The sequence below is a fragment of the Pezoporus occidentalis genome, unplaced genomic scaffold, assembly GCF_034315485.1.
Source record: "Pezoporus occidentalis ecotype Australia unplaced genomic scaffold, CSIRO_AGI_Poc_V1 ctg6, whole genome shotgun sequence".
Taxonomy (NCBI): Eukaryota; Metazoa; Chordata; class Aves; order Psittaciformes; family Psittacidae; genus Pezoporus; species Pezoporus occidentalis.
In genome coordinates, this window is record NW_026915943.1 from 9,461,880 (window position 1) to 9,478,817 (window position 16,938).

Below are 16,938 nucleotides of genomic sequence, written 5' to 3' on the forward strand. Positions count from 1 at the left end.
CTGCTAGTTTAGCACAGACAGCTCTGTAAAAGACACAAAAGGAGACACAGGCTTTGCTTCAAGTTGTTTACCATTTGAATCATTGAACTGCAATTCCATTCGCTGATTTTGGAAGGAAACCAGAGAAGTGTGAGAGAGAAATTTTATTCCATGTGGAAACTTAGAGGATCTTACAGATCTTCAACCCACCTCACATCTGGGTCGACATACATACTCAGTATTTCCTCTACTTTGTCATCAGAGCAGTGGTCCTGAAGCGTTGCAAGGTGGCTCCTGGCATCCTTATGCGTCTGTGGGATGGCTGGTACAGGCTTGTGTGCTCCTTCGGGACCATTTTGGGGGTACTTTTGCTCAGGAGTAAGACTCTAAGAGCTCGGCTGAAAGTGAAGATAATATTTGCAAAGCTTTTCAAGCTTTTGCTCTGGTTCCTGTGTATCTGTGTAGATGTGTGTCCCCAGCTAGGGATGAACTGCTCAAGTGAAATCATGACATGTAAATAGGGATGTGTTTGCCTTCTACCTTTATATCCAAAGGGATATAGAGGATATAGAAGAGCTTCTAGCGTCTGTTCCCATCAGTGGGGGTGACCTGGAACTACCCACCTGCCAGTGTCTCCCCTGTGACCGGGCTGGAACAGGTCCTTTGAAAGGGCTTTCTCATACAGAGGGCCTACAGAAATGCCTTAGGGTCCCTGAGTAATGCTGGGAGCCTGCCCCCAAGCCGCTCCCTGCTCTGGCCCCCTTCACAGCCTTGCACCGAGGCAGGGGGAAGGTGCCACACGTTGGGGGAGGCTCCCTTTGAAGGAGGCTGTGTGTTTCCTGGCTCCTGAGTGGTTTTGTTCTTCGGGGCGAGGGGAGCGATACAACTCACAGCTTGTCCTGACATGTGCCTGCTGTGTTTAAACCCACAGCTCTTATAGAAAGAGCTCTTGTCCTGGGGACTGTGAAGCCTCAAGTGTGTCTTGGCTCTGGGCTGTCCTTTAGCTGTCGTAAGATGAGATTAATGATGTATTAGTTCGAGATAACTGCCATGAGATCATGTAATTAACTTGTGATCGTGCTCCCTGCCAGTTGGCTGCGACTCGCTGCTTTTAAAAACACCTCTTTCAGACCAGCTACAAATAGAGCTTTTTGATTGATGGCATTAACAAATAGCTCATTAGTCACCTTTTGGGCTAATTAAGGGAGTAAATAACAGCAGTGGGTGATTAAAAGCAGCCGTCAGGCTGAGCTCTGCAGTACGGGGGAAGCACTTTATTACCTTGTGCTCTTCTCTGTGGTTATCATGCTCCCAGTTACACAGGTTTGTGATGCTCCCCTCCAAGGCCTGATCCTGCCCTGCTCAGCTCCATAAGGCTGGGTCAGACCTTCTTATCCCCACTTGCATTGCCCTTGGGCAGATGAACAGCTGCTGAGAGGCGGGTGCACAAAGGTGATACCATGCAGAGTATTGGTACCTGCCCAAGAGCAGCTGGTGCTTGCCCAGATGTGACTTCATCTCGGCACTGCTCCCACACTTGGCATGAGTGGCTGCTTTGACACGTAAAGGTTTTGCTCTGGGCAAAACTGAGGGTCAGGGGATGCTTTAACTCCTCTGGACTCATTTGGTGTAGGAAGAATCTGGGTTACAGTGCAGATACCATAAGGATGGATATACCCTTTTGGTGAGCACTGGGCTGGAGCAGGCACCATAACATTTATATACATACACACATATATATGCCCACATATATATATACATATGTAACGTATATATGCAATTTTGGTGAGCACCAGGATGGACATTCTGAGCTCATGCCTGATGAGAAGAAGTCTGTGTTGTTGTCCCAGTATTTCTGCAGTGCACTGGGAAACATCCCAGGGAAAGGGATCAGTCTTGTAGCACTTAATCTTGTAGCACTGTATGCATGGCTGCTGCAAGACTGCTGCCTGAGACCACCTCCCTTCTGCCTGGGCTCCCTCTCTTCTCCAGATGGACTAAGCTACCTTCTTCAGTCCCTGCTTCTTGCCTCAGCCTCAGTCCTGTCTTAGCTGCCCACCTCATCCCTTTGACATGGTGAATATCCATTGCAAACCCCACTAGTTGCTTGGAGGCAGTGGTTATGGTCAGTGCTCTCTCTTGCTGGAAAACACACTAGCTACTAGCTGCCACAGGGTCTGCAACGTGAGCAGAAGCAGATTGCTCTCCCATGTCCCACCCTCCCTCGCCAAACCGATACCCAACCCCACTCTCCTTGGTGTCCTCCCTGCTGCCCCATCTACCAGGTGGTCCCATGACTGGTGACCACCTCAGCCTTTCTCTTGCCCCAGTCCCTGCTTGATGCTCTCTCCCCCTTTGCATGGGGCTGTGACATGCTGGTGGTGGCTCTGTTGATCTGCTGTTCCCTGGTCATCAAGCCCTGTGGTGGTGTGGCTCGGTGCTGTTCTGCTGCCCAGGAGCCTGCTGTGTGCACGCCACAATGCCCGACTCCCCTGGGTCAGATGCTGCTCAGAAGGGCTCACACATGAGCTCTTCTTAGGTGCTACAAGGGGCTGGAGAGATTTTTCATCTAAGCAAGCAAACCATTAAGTGCGAAGGGCTCCTGTGTCCTGCTTTGAGGACTCAGACCAGCAAGTTGCTGTGTGGTTATCCCCACCCCTAAGTGTTCACCAGCCTTAGCAATGCCCAGGTCAGATTGGACTGAGCACCTTATGAAACTGCTCTCCTTCATTTCTCATGGAGGAGAGAAGAAATTACTGAGTCTGTGTCTTCTGCAAGAAGCCACTGATTTTTACCCGAGTCAAGCAGATGGATGCAGCTACAGCTCTGAAGCTGAACTGTATGCAAAGAGGCAGCATAGCTCAGAGCAATGAGAGGTCCTTCGTACAGCATCTCCCTTCTCATGTGTATCCTTCATACAACATCTCTGTCCTCAGCAGCACCAGGTTTTAGTGAGCCCCATGGATGGAACTAATTCTGAAGGCGGTGCTTGGGCAAACGCTGCCAGCTTCTTCCTGTCCTCCAGATCAAGCCCCTGCATGCTGGAGCATTTAGGGTTTGACGCTTTAATCTCTTGTCTGTCTGGGTTAGTCTCAGGTCATTAACTTGTGTTTTCCTGCTGTTCTGGCTGTGTGAATTCTGCACTTTATGGTACTAAAAACCCCCAAACATCCCTGTGCAGCTGCTGAGTGCCCAGAGAGGCTCTGTGTCAGGTTGTCCTGTCCTCTGACAGCCCCTCCTTGCAGATTAGAGGGGCAGTAAAATACTGCTGCCATGAACATTCCAATATTAGACTACTTTACTCTGCAGTCTGGGAGAGACTTGCAAGTTAGGCCGAAAATGGGCAGTGGTTTGTGATCTGTGTGGGTGTTACTGAGGTATAGTGAGAGCTGTGAAGTGGAAAGGGTCTTAACTCATTCGACCTCTCTTGTTTTTTTAAGTTGCATCAGGGTATGTTGTATATGTTGTAGTGGTAGAACAAAGGCTGATGGGTTTAAACTTAAACAGGGCAAGTTCAGGTTAAATATAAGGAAGAAGTTCTTTAGTGTGAGGGTGGTGAGGCACTGGAACAGGCTGCCCAAAGAAGTGGTAAATGCTCCATCCCTGGCAGTGTTCAAGGCCAGGTTGAATGGAGCCTTGGGTGACATGGTTTAGTGTGAGGTGTCCCTGCCCGTGGCAGGAGGATTGGAACTGGGTGATCTTAAGGTCCTTTCCAACCCAAACCATTCTGTGATTCTATGATTCTATCTAACATATATTACAAATGTGAGTCAAGTCTTACCTTGTTTTTTCTTAGAGGTCTGGTGGAAGCTGTAGGTGTGTAAATGAGCTCCCCCTGTCTCAAGTGAAGCCTGAACACAGGATCTAAGTGCAGACACTGTGAAACATCTGACATCAGATTTGATTTCTTATAAGATGGAGGTAATAGGTGTTGACTGCAGCAAGGGTGAGCACTTCAAGCAGCTGGAGCATAATCCCAGCCCTCACGAGACACCAGGCTGAGCAGCAATGCCTCTTTCTTCACCTTGGCATTTTAGCAAGAAGTCTGTTGCATGAGTGTTAATGCAGACAGTGGGCCCTGGTCCACGTTCATACCCATCCTTTTCCCTCCCATCCCACCCTTCTGGGTGGCCGCAGAGGAGTGTGGGCACTATGGATACTCTGTGATGAGACAGGAACCACACATCCATCCCTGATCCTGTGATGCTGGCCACGAGGACCTGACATCACCAGTCTATGCTGTGAAGGGAAGGGATGGACACCCCAAAGCTACAGCGATGACTGAGGTTTATGTCCTTTTAGGTGTTTCTCATTGCTGTCCCCAATAAATTTTGGCCTTTGCTTTCCCTAATATCAGTTGGACCTTATGTGTCAGTAAAGTCAGAAGTTTCACATTCATAATTAACCTTCTGTGTGATGGGTGCTCAGGACTCATGTTTATACCTTTTCATGTCTATATGATTCTGAGCAGAGGGGCAAAGAGCTGAGGTTCACAGCTTTGCATTTTGGCTCTTTCAGAGGAATATGTGAATATGGAAAAGCCATTTTATCTTCCGTGCTACGCTGATAAAGTGCCCTTCTTGTTCTTTCTCTGTTAAACTTTTCCTGAACTCACAGACAAACCTGCCCCTTGGCAGGTAGAAAGAAGAAATCACCAGCAGTACACACTGACGAGATGCCTTTCAGCAGTGGAGCTGTGCAAATAACAGGGTTTTCATTTCAGTGGCTGCATGGAAAAATTGCAAATACTTTCTGTTTTGGGTCACCCCCTAAAGGAGAATGTTGCTTTTCTTCTTTGATTTCTTTCCATAAGCATTGCACGAGACATTCTGGTTTGAGGTTACTCGGTGCTTTTCATAACTAAATGAAGAAAAAAGAGAAGAAAAAGCAAACTAGGTCACTTCCAACCCCCAAAAGTCATTTGCAAGAGCAACCGAAAAAGTTTTACTTTTTAAATATCAAAACGGAGCCTTGCAGCTTTTCACAGAGCTCTTTTCTCCTCTTCCAGCTCAAACTAATTACATCCAACCCAAATTCCCCCAGAGCCACGGAACCTCTGAATTGCACTGGAGGTGAATTTGCTACACCAGAAGCCTCCAGGCAAGCTCTGCCTGCACGCGGCAGTGACCAGTCCTGTTTGCTGCTGAGCAAGTGCATCCCAAGTGTGTAATTCTGCTGCATTAAAGTGTTGAGCAAGAGACCATGAGAAATGACCTCTCGCAGGCCTGGCCAGCCAGGGAAGCACCAGCACAGCCATGCTTCACCCTGGTGAGACCCAGCTGGGGCAGGGGCTTGGGTTGTGCTGTTCCAATAGAATATGCAATATAGAGTCATGGAATACAAGGTTGGAAGGTACCATAAGGATTATCTGGTCCAACCCTCCTAGTCAAAGCATGACCCACAGTAGATGGCCCAGCCCTTTTTTCAGCTGAGCCTTAGATGTCAAACACTGGGGAGTCCAACACTTCTCTGGGGAGATTATTCCAATGGCTGGTTGTTTGCAATGTGAAAAACTTCCCTCTTGTGTCCAGTTGGAATCTTGCCAGGTGTAACTTGTGCCCATCACCCCTTGTCTTTTGCATGTGACTCCCTGTAAAAAGACAGTCTCTGTGTTCTTTGTAGCCACCCTTTAAATACTGGAACATGGTGATAAGGTCTTCCCTGAGCCTTCTTTTCTCTAGGCTGGTCAAACCCAGCTCCCAGCCTTTCCTCACCTGGCAGCTTCCCAATGTGGCAATGCAGAGCTGATGCCCTTCCCCACACCCCCCTCCAGCTGCAGCATCTTCCCCTGATGGGATGGTGGCTGGGAGGTATCAGTGCTCAGGGAGTGCAGTGCTGTAGCTTGGCTATGCTTTGCTTCCCTGGGGAGACAGGGCCCACCCATCTCTTTTCCTGGCTCCCTCAGGAAACGGTTTTGGTGTGATGGTGTCCCCCCATCACTACCTGCCCATTCCTCCCAGGATATCCCAGAATTGGCGTCCTGGTGGCATTAGATTACAACAAATTCCTATAAATGATGGTGATGGATATCAGAGGTTGAACAGAGATACAGAGCTGCCAGTGTGGGGGCTCTCAGGGGACTCCACTGGTGCCATTTGGGGTCTGGGCTTACCTCAGACAGCATTAGGGAAAGTTCCCGTTGTCACCTCCTCTTCAGCATCCTCCCACAGAGGCAAAAAAGCCCTGCGGTAACTTTTTGTTGCATCCCAAAAGTTGTGTGCTTCCTTGGTAAATTAGAAGTTGTTGAAGCTGGAAAGACTCTATTCCCTTCCAAATCCACGTAATCCCGAAAACTCAGGGATGCACAGGTCCAAGGGATCTGGGAGTGAAAATGTCCCCACTTATCTCCATAGATTCCCAGCTGCAACAAACCTGCAAATAACACTGACTGGCTGAGAGTCAGGGAAACAATCCAGTTTCTACACCAGAAAGGGACTTCTTGGGATTAGGAGCTCAGGTTTTAACTGCTCAATAATCTCCATCCTTCTCTGATGGCTCACAGCCACTGCTCCAGGGCTGGGGCAGCTACAAGAGCCAAGCAGCCAGTGGTAACATTGGACTGTAATGTGTAACTGGTCACTCTCGGCCTCTAACTCCTGTCCATCTAAGGGCTGGGATGCAGGAACAAGGGCCAGCACCCCAGCCTGCTGCCCTCACCAGCCAGGACCCTAAAGTGGTTGGTTTGGGCACATAGAGCCAAGCCACACATCCCCAATGGATGTCCTCATGGTAAATCACCCCACTCAGAAATAAAACCCTATCCCTGCAAATATCATGAGGAATTAGGAATAACTAAGCATCGGTCAAGCTGAAAACAAAAAATGGGAGAGGTCCAAGCACTGGTGGATTTTTGACATGGCAGGGAGACTTGTGCATGTGCTAAGTTGAGAGTTGGCAGAGCCAGCTACTCCTTGGTCCTATAGTGCCCCATTTGGGCATTTTCCCTCCGTTTTTTATTCCTTTTCCCTTTTTCTTGCAACATTGATAGACATTTTCCCCTGCTGGGGTAAGCTGCCCAGCAGCTGGCCATGGTGTGGGCCACGACAGCACTCAAAGTGTCTTCTGGTTATTCCCCAGAGAGAGCGGCAGGAGGCATTGTGAGCAGATCTTTGATGCTGCCAGTCAGAGATGGACCCCGGTGAAAACTGGAAGCTGGATGAAACCAACTGGTTGTCTCATGGTGGGATCCATCCCTTTGCCAGTGTGAAAGGAGGTAGGACGTCATTGCTGGTTTTTAATCCACCCAGTGAGCATCCTGAGAGCCTTCCTGATGTGCTGCTGCCATTCACTGTGCTATGTCTAGTATGAAGGTGGGAAAGGTCTGACCCAAACTGCAGTATCTTGCTGGCACACTGGCACTGCTGCTTGGTCTGTGGCTTGTCTTCCTTTTGCCAGAAAAACCCACCCAAACCAGCAAACCCAAACACCAACCTTTTGGCAAGTTAATATTCCACTTGTGCTGGATGTGACCACCCTCATTCTCCCCAAGCGGGACTCTGCAGAGGGAGGGGTGAGGAGCAGAGCTGGTAAAATGTTCCCTTCTCTCTTCAATCCTGGTTGTGTGGCACAATTTAGGATGGCTCCAGAGAAACATGGTATCTCAGGAGAGACAGGAGGGATGAGGGATGTCTCGGCTGGGGCTCCTTGTGCAGGACCACACAAGCTTTCAGCCCACCTTAGTATGACCTCCCAATCCAAGGCTGGGTCTGTTGCTCCCCATAAATTGCCAGTCTCAGCGAAGCACTCAGGGCAGATACAATGGGAAGGAGCCAGCAGATCTATTTCCTCTATCAATGAATCTCTACCCAATATCCACCCTGCTGTAATTTGCTTTTTAACCCCCACGCAAACATTGGGCAGAAGCATCCACATGTGCTCCCTGCTCATCTTTGTCACCGGAGCTCCCTGTCCCAGCACAAACTGTCCCTCCTTGGGCAAAGTTCCTTCTTTAGCTGGGACACGCTGTGCCCCAGGCTAACACCAAAGTAAACCCAGAGCCTTCTGGATGACAGCACCTTGGGAACGGAAACATTTTGCTTTGGTAAAATGCTTTGCTTATCTCCATCTGTTTCCCTCAGCTTCCTGCCGATAGCCCGGATGCCTGGGGAAGGGGAAAGGGACAGTCTGGGATGCGGCATCGCCTCCTTTTCTATGGGAGCTGGATTAGATAAGTAGGTTTATGCTACTGAAGCCAGCAGCCCTGGGTTCAGTCTCCCCAGCCAAGCACCACTGAATGGCATTGCCTGCTTCTGCAGGTATCCAGCGCAGGGTGGCTCCAAGGACCAGCACACAGGTGCTTGCTGCAGCCCATCCCTTTTCCCCAGTAGGACCATTTCTGCTTCTGATATCTCTTGTAAACCCTCACCATGTGCATGGTCTGTGTTACTGTTTGTAGCTGTAGAGGTCAAATTCAGGATCCCACTGCGCTTGGGTCTGTAAAGCAGGGCAGGGCAGAGTTAAACGTGGTGTACACAGCCCACTGCTACCCTAAACGAGTGTCTCACATCTTCTTCTAACTGATGGACCTAGCAGCATTTCATAGTGGGGACAAAGATCTCTCAGAAACGTCACAGATATGGATTACCGTAGGGTGTCATGCGTCTGCCCTTCTTAAACATCCTTCTTCAGCCCCCTAGGAACAGGCCACAGGTTCCAAACCAAAAGGTTTTCTAGTCTGACCCATTGTACAGACCAAATGCCGTGAACCTGAAAGGAAAGAGAAAACAACCACCAAACCCCCCAAAACCAACAGAAGAACCCCTACCCTCTGCATTTTCTTTTTTAAATTGAGTTTTTGTAGTTTAGCATCATTTTGACATTGCAAGAAATGATTGAAAACAATGGAATCCCCACCAGTTCCAAGGATCAAATGGCATTTAGCACTTGGCCACATTCTGTTATGCAGCTGCGTTTCTTTCTGGCAGCGAGGAATCTGTGTGTGCTATGTTCTGCAGCTGGGAGCAGATAAGAACGGGTGGGCTCATGGTGGGATTGGTCTTGGGATCCAAAATAATCTCCCACAAGCTTTTGGTGAGAGATGCCACCAGCTCAGGGGTTTCCAGAGCCCGTGGTCCAGCCTGTCACAGGCACTGAGTTACAGCAATGTTATCAGGTGAATGCAGCCTGCCCAGCCTCTGAAGGATCCCAGCTGGAGCATTTCCCACTCTCACTGGTTAGACCTCCTCCAGCTGCTGTTGTTGGAGGGGACTGTGGTGTGCTGAAAAGCTTCTCTGCAGGCAGGATGCTGCTGGCCGTGCCCTGAGCACTGGGAGAGCCAGGAAAAGGGAGTGGAGAGCTGTGGCATAGCCAAAACGTGGAGCACGGCTGAGGATCCCAGTGTGGGCAGAGACGGGGCAGCAGAGCCCATTCACTGGTGCTGGAAAAGGCATAAGTCTCCACCCTGAGCTGATTCCAGGTTGTTTCCAATAACATGCATATGAAGGCTGTCGGGTGAACTGGAAGCGAGTTGAGAAGGGGCTTATCTGCAGTTTGATTTGAACTGTTGTCATCCCAGCTCTCCACATCTCCTCTGCAGCTGATCTTTCTTCTTCCCTCAGACAATGAGCTCTCCGAAGGTGCCCCAGCCCTCTTTGCTCTGGATCAGCTGGGTAAGTCCATGCACAGCACGCTTTCCTCTTCCTTTTTGACAATGTAGAATAACTAGGAGATGGCTTAAAACACAAGGCAGCCACTGAATGCTTTCAGCTGCATAGATTTGTCACCACTGGTGCCTTCTTTCTGTGTTGCTTTTGAATGCCATCCATCAGACGTGTTTAGAGCCTCACTGTTAAATTGATGCAGGTTCTCTTTCCTTTGGGAGAGAAGCTGTCACCTTTGTGGTGCAAAGCACTCTCAGATAATGATGCTGGGGGGCGGTGGGTTAGGCTTAGCCCGTGACTGGCACTGGAGCTTCTGTGACTTTCTGGTGTGTTGCAAGATGATGAGGGCTTTTTTAACCCAGAAGTGAAGACACCCAGGGAGAAAACAACCTCAAATTGGCATGGGAAGCTGAAGGCTTCAGAGGCTGAATCCATGGGGAAACCCTATCTGGTGGCGACCTTCCCTTAATGCCAGGACCAAGGTCTAAAACAATGTTTGTCTCAGGACGAGTTAGAGGTTCTCAAGGTAAGGAGGGAGTGAGGATGAACTGCATGGTAGGAAGCCTCTGCAGGAGGTCTTCTGGCCACCTAGACCTGGAGATGTGATGTGCAGGGAAGGGGGAAATCAAGCCCCCAGCCCCTCCTGGGAAAATGGGTGAAGGCTGGAGAAGGAGCATGCTAGGAAGTGTGGATTAGATGTGTTGGGAGAGACACAGGGCTCAGGTCAAGAGCAGTGCACCCTGCCTTGCTCTTGACGGCATGGTGGGGCTGCCCCAACACACTGATGCCCATCATCTTACATGACCAAACACCAGCTCTTCTTCCCAAGGAAAAGGAGCCCTTCACTTTCAGGGCAATGAATTCTCCATCCTTGGACATATTCAAAAGCTGTCTGGACATGGTTCTGGGCAAGCAGCTCTAGGTGGCCCTGCTGCAGCAGGGGGGCTGGAGCAGATGGCCTCCAGAGGTCCCTGCCAACCTCAACCAGCCTGTGATTCTCTGATGAGAGCTTGTTCCCAGTAAGGGTTGTCTGTGTGCAACCACCGGCTTGCTCACCACACAGGGCACTGTTGGAAGCTTGGGGTAAGAGCAGAAAGCTGCAGGAGCCCAGAATGGTGATTTCTATCGTGTGCAACTCTCTCTGCTGTAAACCTCTGCTGCTAAGAGCCAGGTTCTTGAAGACATTCCTGTAAATACGATGATGCTTATAAACTGTACAATGCCTCGCTGGTGCCAAAGGGGTGGCAGGGAGGGCAGCTGTCCTCACTGGCAGTACCTTACACTTGGATGCATTTTAAAGGAGTCCTTGTGAGCTCTTTCCACTTGGTGTCAGGATAGAGACTGCTCTGACATGCGTCCACCCAGAGGAGTGTCTAGCAGGGAGTGGGAATAAAGCCAAAAGCCTTCCCTTGGCTGCCTCATTCATTACCCGATTGCAGTTAAAACAAGTCAAGTAACTTTAAAACGTGTTTTCTGTGACACGGTTTCCACCAGCTCCCTTTCTTCTTGGTCTTCATCATGTTATTCCTTAAAGGGTGCCTTCCCTCAGAGGCATGCTCTCATTTCTTATAACTTTGCCCCCCCCCAAGTCTCAGCAAATGTATTCAGTGACAAAGAACAAGCTCCCTCTCCCAAGCAACAAGATTTGTTTGGTTTCAGTTGAGCAGCAAATGCATTAGCAGCTGGACAGATGGCTTAGATGGGCAAAATAAGGCTCTTGGTGACCCCTGGTCAAGGGGCTGGACCCTGGAGGGGCAGGAATCAGGGCTGAAACATGGGACAACCGGCTTGCTGGCATCCTCCTCATCCTAATGGGGAAACAATCTGTGCCATCCAGTGTGATCCATTGCCTCCTGCAGTGGTGGTTGGCATCTGCCAGGGCTTATGCACAGCCCCACTCCCACTCAAGGGGAAGCAGGAGCAACTCGAACACTGCTTCCATCGGCACAGCAGTATTAAACATCCCTCAGTCTGGAACAGTTATTCGACCCAGTGCTTGTATCACCTTACATTTCCACTCTGCTTTCCAAGATGGGATTGCTCCATCCAAGGTAGACAAGACAGACAAAGGATGTGAGATAGCAGAACAAGCAACGGAAAACCAATCTCTCCCCTTGCCTCCCTCCTGGCTGGTGGGTTTTCAGCTGGATCAGTCTCCTAACCTGAGTCATGTGCAGCTGTGTGGTTTGTGGTGCCAGGCAGTGATGAGGGGGTAAGAGCAAGCACGTGTTGGAGGGGGAGAGGACAAGACAACCCCAGTAACAGCTTGGGTTTATGCTGTGTTGCAGTGATTGTGTAACCAGCACCTGAGAATGCCAGGCCAAAAACACACAGCCCTGGTCAAACCAGCTACCTGAACAGCAGGAGTTATTAGTAAGGGAGCTGGGAATAAAGCAGCATTATAATAACAACATCCTGAGACAAAACAACAATACCATAACAAAACATCACCATCATCTAAGCCACAGAAAGGCAGGTCTGAGCAGAACTCCAAGAGTTTAATACGCCTCCTTCCTGCCTCAAGGCAGGGCTTGTGCCTCCTTTCACCCATCACCCCAAGTGAAGGACCAGCCTGTTCCAGCAGCTTTCCCAGGCTTCACTGCACTGGAAGGGTTTTCTCAGTGTCTAATTAAATTCCTGCAATTTAAGCCAGTTACACATGGCTCAAATGGAGCTTGGTCCGTACACATGGCTTCCATGGCTCAAACAGGGAGTTTCTTGTCCTATGTGGGGACTCTGGGAGGAGGATCCTACTGGAGGATCACATCGATTTTTTTCCTGCTCATCAAGTCTTCCTTGACCTCTAGTCCTGTGTCCAGCTTTCTGGCAGCTTGTCCCAGCCTGCTGGCAACTGCAAACAGAAGAAGCTGTGCTTGGATTTTGAGTCATTCGTGGAAATGCTGACCAGGACCAGATTTACAACAGGCTGTTTAGTGTTGCTTCGTGCCATGAGTAACTAACCTCCAAGAAACATTTTGATCTTCATGCATCCATCTTCCCAAGAGAGTGTCCCATCTCTTGTTTATAGTGATACCGTATGACCCAGTTACCACAAGTCTTACTTGTATGCCAACATATATGGCATCCGCACACCCCCTCTCATATATAAAGCTTATTACAGAAGAACAGATGAGTCTGACCAGCTCTGTTCTTACTGAGTCTGCACTGGTTATTACTCATATCCTCCTTTTCTACATGTTTGCAAAGCCTTTCGTTGTTTCAGTGTTTCCAAGGATGGAATTAACAATGGCTGGGAAATCACCTCCTGACTCTTCTTTCTGTCCTTGTTGTAAAGACTGGTGCTCTGCTTGCCATGGCCAGCCTTTGGAAACCTCTCTGTGGTCTGCTGCTGTATAAGTCAGCACATGGCTCACAGGTTTCTGAGAGTCCCTGGAGAAGCACCAGGCGAGGGAGGTGACTGAGGGACAGAGCAGACACAGTAAACTACAACTCAAGGATGGGGAGAAGAGATGCTTGAAGGAGGATACAGTAAAAGTACAAGAATGATGAATGGCATAGGAGTAAATAAGTGCAAGAGAGACACGGACATACCAGAGATACTCCAGTGAAAGGGCACAAGGATGATAAAAGGGACTGGAGAATCAATCCTGTGAGAAAAGGCTGAGAGAGATGGGCTTAATCAGTGTGGAGAAGTGAAGGCTCTGGGGGATCTCATCAGTAAATACCTGAAGGGAAGGTGAAAAGGGCTTGGATCCAGGCTTCAGTGGTGCCCAGTGCTAGGACCAGAGGTACAACCTGAAACACTCTGAGCATCAGGAAGCACTTTTTCACTGTGGGGGTTACCAAGCACTGGCACATTTTGCCTTGGGAGGTGGTAAAGTCTCTGTCCTTGGATGTACCCAAAAGCCATCTGGACATGGTCCTGGACAACTGTCTGTAGGTGGTTGGATGAGGATGGCTCCAGAGGCCACTTGTGACCTCAACCAGTCTGAGATTCTGTGATATTAGAAAAGGCTTAACACAACCCAAAGGCTGTGTCTTCGCACAGTGCAGTTACACTGTACAACTCGCTACCACAAAATGTCCAGCGTGCCAAAAGCGTGAATGGGCTGAAAAAGTGATTAGAAAACATCGTGGAAGAAAAGTCTGTGAAAGGCTCTCAAACCTGGTGATGCAGCTACAACCTCTGGCTCAGGAAGGGAAACGGGATCACCTGTCAGAGGAAACAGCATTTGTAGTGTTCCTTGTATTTTCTCTGGAGACGCATTCCAGAGGCCGTGTCAGAGGACACCAGGAGCTCTTAAACTTTTATATAGGCCAGCATGGTCCTTCTTGCTTTTCCTTAGGTCCGCAGTGACTAGAAGAGAGAAACCCAAACCAAACCCACACCTCCTCTTCCTTTACTTTCTTCATCCGTGTTTCCTCTCCCACAGCTCGGGCTGTGGGATTTCAGCAGATATGAATCAGATGGTGACGGTTGTGTTCCTTTTGTTCTGTAAATGATTAAAACAGAACATTTCACACTTGCTTTGTGGCCCAGCAGAGGAATGCTGCATTGTCTCCTTGGCAAGTCCGGAGGTGGAATTCTGGCCATGGAGAAAGTGAAGTCAGGGAGAGAGAAACTCTCCCAACAGGGAAACATGTGCAGACTGCTTCTCTGTCTCTCCTGTACTTGGCATGTCTTCTCCCTGTCTTCCATTCCCTCATCCCTCCCCTCTTTTCCACCTCCTTCTCTCCCCACTGGCAATTCTTCTCCTTGCTGCTTTTAGATGATTTAGCTGAATATCAGGGGAAAAAAAGAAAGACGACAGATTGAAAAATGCAAGGTGAAGCCCCCATCCCAGAAAGTCTTGGAAAGAGTAATGGGAATGTGGTGAAATGGAAAAATTAGATGGAAGTGGGGGGTACGAAACCCACCCTTCCAAAATCAAGATGAAAATGCTTGTGTAGGAGCTGCAGTCTCTCAGTGGAAACCCCTAGGACCTGTGCCTCACATTTCCTGACAGCTGAGCAGAGGAGGGATTAGCTGCCTGCGCTATTTATACGTGCACCCTGGGTATGGTCGGGAGGAGGCGTGCAGGAAACACGGCTTTTGTGATACCGACGGCCTGGGGAATAAATACGCCCAGGAATGAAATCCCATTGGATAAATGAAAAGGGAAGGAAAGAAAAAGCCCTGGTCCCTGCCCTGTTTGTTCCCACTGCTTCGTAGTCATCCAGCTGTTTCTTTCTCTTTGTTGTCCTGACCTCATCCTGTACTGGAGCGCATCCAAGAGAGCGAGTGCTCTACTTGGCCGTCTTCTGCCAGAAACCAAACAGGTCAAGTTATTACAGAAAAATGAAAGCTCTTTGGCAGCACTGGAAAAAACAGATGTGCAGGGAGAGTTTTCCTGCTGCCCCCAGATACAACACTGCCTGCTAAGTGTGTATCAGAGGAGACCCAATAAATATGCACAGTTGTCATTGCGGAAACCTTAGCAAAGGCTATTAATTTAGCAGGATGAGTGTCTTTGGGGCTCCCTGAACCACTGAGCTCACTGGCTGCCTGGTGGCAAGATTACTTAGAAACCTTCTGCAGATTTGGCTTGGAAAGCGCTGCCCCAGGGCTCTAAGAGGATTTGCCTCTGCTCAGAAGTTAGAGATGATGCTGGGATGCTGAGGAAGGGTAGAAGGCAGGTAGAGCCTGTGACTATCAAGAAGAAGTAAGACTATCTCCACATGAGATAACAGTAAGGGCATAGAATCATGGAATCATAGAATGGTTTGGGTTGGAAAGGACCTTAAGAATGTAAAGTTCCAACCCCCTGCCATGGGCAGGGACACCTTCCACTAGAGCAGGTTGCTATAAGCCCCATCCAACCTGGCCTTGAAGTCTGCCAGGGATGGAGCATTTACCACTTCTTTAGGCAGCCTGTGCCAGTGCCTCACTGCCGTCACAGTAAAGAACTTCTTCCTTATATCTAACCTGAACTTCCCCTGTTTAAGTCTAAACCCATCACCCTTTGTTCTATCACTACAGTCCCTGGTGAAGCGTCCCTCTCCAGCATCTACGTCAAAGGCTTTGTGGCCTTGATTTATTTAAGTTACCTGGGTGAGGTTTTTTACACCATATATTCTGATTCTTGATTCAGCTTCTTGCTGTGGTCTCAGCATCCTATGGTGATTTTTTGTGCCATCCCCAGTGGTGATGTTAAAGGGCCTGAAACTCCCCTGATGCCAATCGGCCATTGTTCAAAGCAGCAGCACCAGCAAGAAGTGAAACTGAATGCAGGCATTTGGGATTGCTGCAGAGTCAGGCAGAGCGGGACAATATGTTGCTCGCTTGCAGCACTGGGAATCTGTGGGATTACATGCATGGGTGCACATGCAAAGAGTGTCAATACTTGGGCGTTGCTTGTGATTTGGGATGGTCATGTCCCTTCTGCAGGGCCTCGGTGGTCCAGCTCTGGGTTTGGTGGTAGGAACCGCTCAGAGCTCCCCAGGGGTTTGGGATAGTGTAGGGATGCTGAGTGATCCAAGGGTTTGCTAATGGCTGAGGCCAGTGGGTACCAGGAAATGCTTCTCCCCTCCCATGCAGCTTGCTGAAATGCTTGGAAAATCCATGAGAGATTTTATTTTCAGGGTGTAACAGACGTGCTTCCAGGCTGTGAATGGTGTGTGTGTCTCCTGGGTCTCCCTAGTTACCAGGGAGAAGCAGAAGACAGGCATTGAAGGGAGATGGCACTGTCAGCTCTGCTCTGATACCCTGACAGCACTGGGCTCTGGCTGAGCAGGGTTAGAACCAAAAGGGGTGGAAGGATGGACTTATTTCCTTCCTCAAGTTCATTGTAGAAAAAAACATTAATTAATTAATCAATGAATTAATATAAAAATAAAAAAGATATAGAAAAATAGAAATATAAGTATATAAAAGATAAAAATATAAAAATAGTGGAGCTATTCCTAATTGGGGGAACATTTTATTTTGCAATATAAATAAATATATAACTAAATAAATGCATACGAAAATCTATAAAAATAGTGGAGCTGCAGAGGGGATAAGCTTGGGCAGCAGTTGTCTTGCCCTCCTGGGCAGACACAGCTCCCCAGTGGTTATCAGATGTATCGGACTGCAGAGGGGTCAGAGAACTCCTTCCCCAACCTGCCATCCTTCACAGCCATTTCATTTCTCAAACCAAAATGGAGTTGAACAGGAAAAAGATTTTGGAAGCTTTGTGGAAACATGGAACAGAAAATGAATAATAGGGAGAAAAGAGAAATCACACTTGTACTGCAGCAGAAAAAAGGGCTTTTTTCCTTGGATATGTAACAGGATGGTTCATGAGGCTCTTGCAATGCTACTGAAAGACAAGACAGCAGATAATCCTTTTTCTTGATGTATTTATTCCTCTAGCACTGA

At 48.8% G+C, this 16,938-nt stretch overlaps 1 protein-coding gene across 1 annotated transcript in view; it reads left to right on the forward strand.

The window, feature by feature from the left end:
* Window positions 1-9,424: 9,424 nt before the first annotated feature.
* AMOTL1 (angiomotin like 1) overlaps window positions 9,425-16,938 on the forward strand; it is a 66,683-nt gene continuing 59,169 nt past the window's right edge. The window contains exon 1 of the mRNA XM_062639348.1: window positions 9,425-9,587. The gene's annotated coding sequence lies outside the window, so the exon portion shown is untranslated. The remainder of the gene's footprint in view (window positions 9,588-16,938) is intronic.